Source organism: Gavialis gangeticus, unplaced genomic scaffold, assembly GCF_001723915.1.
Source record: "Gavialis gangeticus isolate Ggan-Ray unplaced genomic scaffold, GavGan_comp1, whole genome shotgun sequence".
Classification (NCBI taxonomy): domain Eukaryota; kingdom Metazoa; phylum Chordata; order Crocodylia; family Gavialidae; genus Gavialis; species Gavialis gangeticus.
In genome coordinates this window covers 139,501,135-139,510,017 of record NW_017729032.1, presented here as the reverse complement: position 1 = coordinate 139,510,017, position 8,883 = coordinate 139,501,135, and positions in this window count along the sequence as shown.

Here is an 8,883-nt window from a genome sequence, read left to right as displayed (position 1 = left end):
TCCTTTTTGGCAAGGAGACATTCCCGGATGTTTTTAGTGCGCCATTTATTTGAGGCTTCGTTTTTGACCAGGCGCAGTGAGATGGGTGGCTCAGTGGAGGAGCAACCCCTACTGGCCCGCCACAGTGGCAGCACGAATGGTGGCAAAGGCTGGGTCAACTGTGGGGGCAACTTCTTTTCTTGCACCTTTTCTAAGTGGGCAGCCAGGGCTGATATCCCAGTCACCCATTGCTGTTATGCTGTTCACCGATGAGCCTTATGACTTACGCCTAAAAGAGCCAACTCTAATTTATTGTTTATAGAGCATGAAGGTATTATTTTGCATTGGACCCAGTAAAACATGTAAATCTCAGAAGTCTACGCTCACAGATAGACTGTGATATATTGCCACAGGTTAATATATCTTGCTTTTCAATGCAGCCAGTTAGCCCAGGTGTAGCACCATGGTGACTTGACCCCACACACAACTTTTCTGTCATATTAAGTACTATCACAGCTCACTATATTTCTCAGTTTGCCTCTGTCTATAGGCACAAATAAACAAGGTCAGATCCAAGTCTTGTCACTTCTTACCTCCATTATGTTCCGAAGATTTAACCTTTTATGTCCAGTCACTCTACCAAGGCCAATATTATCTCAAGAATCTCCTCCTTCCTGGCATTGATTCCAGTTGCTTCCTCCTACCCTCCTTTAATTTATTCAGAACACTGTTGTTAGGATTATCTTCTTGGCTTCCTCCTACATTTTTTCCACTACTTAAAAGAAAACACCCCAACAAAATTCATTAAAAAGTGACATTTAAAAAGTCACTTTATTCTTCCTTAAATCTTTCCTTAAAATCTAATTTTGTCATCATGTGCAGAAAGCACTTCCTGTTGGAAGGCACTGCATAGCAAATTTGAGCTGAGAGCCACGTACTTTTCTGCAAAACCGTTTTCTTATCCTCCCATCCAAGAAAGACCACCCTACTTTACTGTTTCATACACCTGTCACATCCTTGTCTGACATAAATTATAAGTTCTCTGGGGGTAGAGACTGTCTTCTTGGTTGCTCATTTCTCTAGTACAATGGGGATCTGGACCTTGAGTAAAATTCCTACAGCCTACTGTAAAGTAAATGATGATAACTGATGAACATTTATGAAATGGGCATTCTTTATTATGGCTTTCCATGAACTAACAAACACATACTGACGCTGCATTTTGAGGAGGTGCCATTTTCTGGCAAGTCTGGAGTACGACTGTAATCACTTTTAGAGATACTAGTAAAGATTTCTCTTCATCATATATTGGCTGTTATGGCTGCTGTGAAATTTTAAAAATATATTTTCATGAAAAACAAAGCCTTTCAAAAAGTTTTCCATCTATGAATAAATTTAAAACCCATTATGTTCAAGCAGCAAGCCTGAAAGTAACTCAAGCCAGTCTTCACAATGGCAGCAACAAAAAAAATCCTACCTGAAAAACTGGCTTTCTTCAACAACTGTTTGTTTCTGTCAATTTCAGTGGTTCAAAGCATTGCAAAATTGCTTTCAAAGCATTGCTCATAGTAATTTAAGGGATTTTAAATTACATTAGCTACCTCATCTGATTCTGTAATGGAAGTGGCAAGGAACTTCTAGTGTGATTGAGACCTGTTCCCTACACAGATATTGCACCAATTTAACATAATCAGTACCCAAATCCCTTTGCCTGGAGACTCTGAGGGTTTGACTATAGCATAATTTATCAAGTTAGTTTAGGTGCCAATAGCTCAGGTTATCTTGTCAGTTTTGCAGATGATTAGTATTAGCATCTTTTCAGCAGCCTAAGAAACAGGAGTAAATAAGCCCTCATTCAGCTCTGGGCTGCTGTGGCCAGACCACCACTGGTGCATGAGTTACTGCACTTCACGATGGCAGCATAGATATACACTTACATATAACTAAGTGCGTCTAGAATTGATTAAAATTGCTGAGTTACGCTAGACTGATTTTGACTGCTTTTAACCCTGTGCTGCTGCTCCCCATACTAAGCATTTGAGAATATCCTGTGTCAATCAATATGCAAGGGCTCCTTAAATCACATTTGCAGGTATGTGCGAAGTAAGGGGGGAAATGACTTGTCTCCAGGGATCCTGGTTTTCTCTGATAAAAAAATCCCCAATTTTCAGATTTAAAAAAGTAACCCAAAAATCTACATTTCCCCATGATCACAGAGAAATGTGGATTTGGGGGGTGGGGGTTATCTGAAAATTGGGGATTTTTTTTTTAAATCAGAGAAAACCAGGATCCCTGCTTATCTCCACACTCTCCCAATTAACACGAAGAGGTGCTGATGACAGAACTCAACGCTGAAAGGAAAAATATTTTATCTTTGGTGCCATGGAAACTAAACAAAGAACATTAAGGGCAGACATACACTGTCAAAAGACCACACTTGCAAGTGCCTTCATGAAGCACAATACACCCTTTCTACACCCAAAAGCACATGATGTAGCTGCTTTTAGTGTAGTGCCAGGATCCTGCCAAAAAGCTCTGTGTCTTGGATGGGTTCACTGGCTCACACCCAGTCCCACACTAGAAGCGGGTACATTGTACCCATTTCAGAAAGTAGCCGTGCAGCGTAGGTGTGCCATGCTTCACTGAAGTATTCACTGATACAGTCTTTCGATGCCATAGACAGGTCCTAACTGCTTACTAGTCTTCTCTCCTTCCACAGTATCTGCAAACCCTCAAGGACATGACCCTTTCTAAGATGCACAATGTCTGGGAAGTCAAAGAGGAAGAAGAAGAAAAAGAAATATTCGGTTAATTCTTGAAGCCTCCAAGAAGTGAAATTAAGAACGTCAGGAGTGGAGGGTGCTTCTCAAGGCTAAGAAGGGAAAAACATAGATAGGCCTTACTCTGATCTGAGAGGTAATTAAAGTAATGTACAGACATTGTTTCTCCTAGCAGAACCATGAGCTCACTGGAGAAACCACAAGTGTATAGATGCTCAGGATTTTTCTCCCAGACCAAAATGGCTTCTCCAGGAGAAAAATAACCTGGGCACAGCAACTCCCAGGAAAGTTTCTCCTGTGTCTGCATATGTTCTCTTCTGAGAGAAGCCACAGTACAGTCCACCAGCATCCCAAGATGCTTTGCTTCCCCCTTCACTCTAGGAAGACACTATGCTACTCCAACTGGACTCCTGGACTCCAACCAAGCAAAGAGCATAATATATCCCCTTCACAATTTCCACATGGTGTTACAGAAAGATACAGCCAGTAGGAGGCAATCTAGGTCAGCCAATCAGGGCTACCTTTTGCATTGCTGTCATCTGTTGCCAGGCAGTCTGAAGGATTCTGCAGAGCATGCTGAGATGTGTGCACAAGGACCCCCCTGGCTGTGTAGTGTCAGCATTTGAATGTCTGTTCTGGCATCTCTTGGTAAGGTTTTCTACCAGGAGGAAAAAAACAAGTGAATGAGTGTCCACAGCCTAAAAAGAGAGACTTGTAACCCAGGATATTGTGTAAAGAGGCAGATTAGGCAGATTATGAATAGAGACAGCTCCATCAAAACTCCCAGGCTCCACAGCATAACACAGGTGATTCCAACTCTGGTCTTAAAGGCTGCCTATACATATGCTCTTTGGCTTTCTAATTAGAATGTATTGGAGCAGACTCAATCAATTGTCTCTACTCTGTGTTCTAATTAGAACACTGCAGCATCACTAGTGTCATGTGTATTAAGCCCCTGCACATTTTTAAAATGGCCATGGGGCTTTTTAACTAAACCTCATCAAATAAAGGTTAGAGAAAGAGTCCTATAGCCATTTTTAAACACATGGGGGCTTAATACACATGATGGCAAGGCATTTTAATTTGAGTGGCTGCCCAGGAACTGCTCTAATTAAAACACACCCTGCCTCGCACCTCCACAACCACCTCTTCCCTCAGCATGTGTATAGGCAGCCAAAGACCCTAAGTTTTGTTGCTTTTTTTTACTGGAACCATTACTTCACTACATGCTGCTTCCACCACAGACAATACTACAGCACCACCAGTTCCAGGAGACCAGCTCCGAGTCCTCCAGCCTGCTTGGGAAACTTTTGCTTTGGCATACCAGCTCTCAATACTGACAAGTAGTAAAATCCAGAGCAACAGAGACCTCAAAAGACTGAAAGCTGTGTACACTTCCTTTGTGCACACTAGTCTGATAATTACAAACTGCTACACTATTTTTGCATTGCTTTAAAACTGGTGCATTATAGTCTCTACAACAGTGTTGAATGTTTTGGTTGCAGTGCAGTAACATTACTAAGGGTGGACGAGAGAGGACCAGCCCCAGGTGCTAACTTAGGAAGGGCACAAAAATCACCTCCCACCCCCAAAGAGTCCATGCCCTGGCAGCAATAGCAGTCCCAGCATCGTTTTTGCAGCAGCAGCCAGTACAGACATCATGCTGCTGTTTCTCCATTAACAGAAAGAGCCAGGGTGGGCAGAGCATGTGGCAGCAGCAGCAGCAATATTAGCAACTGGGGACTGAGTAAGACTTGAACTCTCTATGTCTTTCCCGCCACCTCCATTCTCAGAATTACCTCCCCTCCTGCAGGATTTGCTCAGGGCGCAAGCCTTGCTTGTTATGCCTCTATTGTAGTATAAATGCCTCTGCATAGTTCCGCATGGCAATAATTATACAGATTTTCACTTTGATGAAAGAATAGTTTTATTGAATAGTCATTTACATGTTACAAAAGTTGTGTAAAAAAGTTTTATAAAAGTTTACAATTCCTATACCTGAAAGTACAGTCCTCATTGAAACAGCTGTCATGGTTGTATAGAGAGAAAAACAAAGTTTAACCATAATCCACAACATGGGGGTACAGACTACATATTTAACGTTTTCTCTGAAAAATCCTTGAAATAGTCCATGAAATGTTTATGAAATGTTCATTAAAAGTTACACAAAATAGAGGGCGTTATATCCACTACAGTGTGAACCAACAATTAAAAAAAAAGCAAAAGTTCCTACCTTCAAGGCATTTTCAATCACATGCCAGTGGCAACTCCCAATTTAGTAAAGGTATTCTTCAGTGGGACTCAGGACAATCCCACAATGAGTAGAGCCCAGACATAGGACAAGACAATACAAGAGTGCAGAGCGCTTCATTTGAAAAAAGTCCCTGTTGTGGGGAACCAATGACCCATATTGTTACTACAAGTCAGCTGGTCATGTGGATGAGGTTACAACACTTCGTAATAGACAATATTGGCATTCCTTGTAAGCACTTTAAAAAAGGGAAATAAGTCTCATTGTGAAAACTATCAAAGTATCGCCTTTCTCTCCATCTCTGAGAAAATCCTTGCTCAGATTCTGCTGAACTGACTGCTCCCTCCTGCAGGGGAAATCCCTTCCAAGTCTCCACGTGGCTTCAGATCACCAAGAGGCACCACCTACATGATTTTTGCAGCCCAACAAATCCAGGAAAAATGTCAAGAACACCACCAGGAACTTCATCAATTTGACCAAAGCCTTAGACTGTGTTAACCACGAGGCTTTATAGAAAATCCTATTAAAGTTTGGCTGCCCAGGGAAATTTATCACCATTCTAAGGCTGCTTCATGATCAGATGACTGCCTCCATCCTATGCAGTGTCTCCACATGGAGCTCTTTGCCATTCAAACTGGTGTCAAGCAGGCCTCCATGACTGCACCAATTCTGTTTTCCACCTTCCTTGTGGTCATCAAGATGCTCATCCATGACCATATGCCACATGGCACTGGCACTGAGTACAGGATGGATGGGAACCTTTTTAAACTCTTTCACCTCTGTGCCAAAACCAAAGCTACATTGGTCTTGATTTTGGAACTTCAATATGCTGATGATTGTGCTGTCATTGCACACACTGAGAAGGACTTACAAATGTCCCTTAACTGCTTCTCTCAAGCATATCAGTGTCTGAGACTGACCCTTAACATCAGAAAAACAAAGGTACTTCACAACAGCCTGCTAATTACCTACCCCAGCAAAGATCATCATTGACAGACAGGAGATGGAGAACATTGAATACTTGGCATACCTTGGCAGCCATCTATCAAAAAAGGTCAACGTCAATGAGGAGATCCACTATAGGATGTGATGTGCCAGCTTTGCCTTCAGAAGACTGTATCATCATGCATTCAACAATCACAATATCAGGACTCAAACAAAGCTCCCATTATATAAGGCTTTGGTAACTCCTACTCTTCTCAATGACTGTGAAGCTTGGGTTACCTACAGGGACCACCTGATAAAGCCTGAAATGCCTTCACTAGTACTATCTCTGGAAGATATTTGGCATAAAGTAGGAGGATCAAAGCACAGATGCCAGTGTCCTCACTGATGCTAGCACCACCATCATAGAAGCGTTGATTATTCAACATCAGCTGCAGGTAAAGTACATAGGATCGATGTTATATGTGAGGTCTTGGGGGGAAAATAATAAAAACTTATGTACAGCGTCAAACCAACTCTCAATATACTAGAGGTATAGTGGTGTGCCTCAATATATAGAGGCGTACCAATACATTGGTCCAATATTGGATCAGCACCAATATAAAGAACATTGATTGTATAGGAAATCAGCCTGATGTGCCCAATAATTTGGCCAATAAATGCCTCTGTGTGTGTGTGTGTGCAGTTGCAGCACAGCAGGTAGGCAGTGAGGAGCACAGCCAGGCAGCTTGGAGAGCTGTGTGCAGCAGGTAAGTCTGGGGCAGAGGGGAGGGGTTGGCATGGGGGCAGATCAAGGCCCCTGCGGTGAGGGAGGAGTGGGACTGGGGCAGGTGCTGAGGCAAGCACTGCCCAGCTGGGGCAGGGCAGACACGGGATTGAGTCGCAGCTCATCCGTGAGTGGAGGGAGAGGGCAGCTGTTCCTGCTGCTGTGCACTGCTTGTCCAGGAGCCTCTGGGCCAGTGCTCACCCACTCATCCAGCAGCTCCCACTGCTCGTCTGGGAGGGCAGGGGAAGGGGTGTGCCCCAGGATCTTTGTGGGCCAGGGCAGGAAGAGCCCCACGCAGCCCCATCCTCAGCCCACCCCGCAATGATCTGGGGGCACATGCCCCCCCCCTTCCCTCCTGGACGAGCAGTGGGAGCACCAGCGGGAGCTGCCAGACCAGCAGGCAAGCAATGGACCAGCAGCTCCTGGAGGAGCAATGCACAGTGGTGGGAGCCACGATGAGCCATGGCTCTGTCCCATGCCTTCCCTGTCCCTGGCTGGACAGCACTTGCGCTAGCCCCTGCCCCAGCCCCACTCCTCCCTCACCATGGGGGCCTTGATCTGCCCCACAATGCCCCTTCCCCCTCCCACCACACCAGACTTACCAGCTGCATTCAGCTGTCCAAGCTGCCGGCCTGGTATTGGAAATTGTGTTGTTATCGGCTGATATGCCTCCTTAAAGATCGGCTATTGGTATCAGCCCCAAATATCTCTATCCTTGCACCTCTACAATATATGAATGCTTAAACATTAGAGATAAATTCATTTACACCAAGCTATTGGTTCACCATATTCACTTCATATTTTCAATTTGCCATGAAACACACATTTCCTGATATACTTAGGTGTAAAAAATGAAATTCTATGTTGCCTTAAACCCACCAATAGATCTTCCACTGTCATCAACAGGAGTAGCTTGTAAAGACCAAAAAGTCACAAATTAAGGTCCTGGGTAGAGGGTGCCATATCAACTTTAAGTCTGAAATAATTCTATTTTTTGATTAGTGTCACCTTTAATGTTATGTAGTTATTCGCTTTCTTGGATAATCAGAGAAGATTATCAGAAACTTGTATTTCCACCTGGCACTTTCTGTGCTTATAATTGATTACAATCACTACTCATTTTAATAAGCTGGTCATCATTAATTAGAGAATCTTGCAACCTATCCCTAGCTGATCAAATAAAAAAGATACCCTCTTAGGCTGACTTAATGAAAGTAATATTATTTCAGAAATACTTTTATTGTCAACTGCAATAAGCCTGCCATTTGTGCCAGAGCTAATTGTTTCTAACAGCTATTTGAATTCATTATGCACATCTTATACAGACGCGATTAAAAGATAGCTTCTCCAAACTGATACGTGCTTATACCTAGTAGTATTAATAAGCTACATCACACTTAAAGAAACAGAAAGAACATTTAGGGCCATGACAGACGTTAGACTTTACAACCCAATAATACGTTACAACTCATAACATGATATATGTGCATAGGGTTACATCTCGTTTAGGGACCCAATCATCATGTGACAACTAAAGCTTGATGGACATAGTTTAGTTAAACCAGATGTAACTGAACCAGGTTCTGCGACTGGTCTTATAACATCTATCACATTAGGGTCTGTCTGTGTTGAGAGTTATGTAGTTCATCCATCAGATGTAGCTCCAGAACTTGTAATTTCTAATCTCCACACTTCCTTGTTCTGGAATGGGTGTGAGTGGAGTTAAATAGAGAAAACAAGTTCTACTGGTTTTGCTAGAAATATAAAGTAGTCAATTATCAGCTGGGTATTTCCCTTTTGAGCTAGTAGGTTTTAGCAGTGGGATCCTGGACAGTCCTAAAGCTATAGACTTCAGCCTCTGTGCCCTGGTCTGGAGTGAACTACGCTGTGTTTTGTCTAAATGCTCTCAGGACAGAGATATGAGAGGATTATGAACCATCAAATCTTGCTTATTTGTCACTCCTGAGATGCCCGTCTCAGGAAGTCAGAGGCATGCATACAGACTCACTCTCCATTCACATGCTTCCAAGTATACAGATACACAATAAATGCATGTATTTGTTCTTCCAAGGTTCACACACTGGCATAGACACCAGAAGGGGAAAAAGAGAGGAAGAAAGGTGAAAACTGGAAAGAAGCAAAGTCACAAAAAATTCAACTAA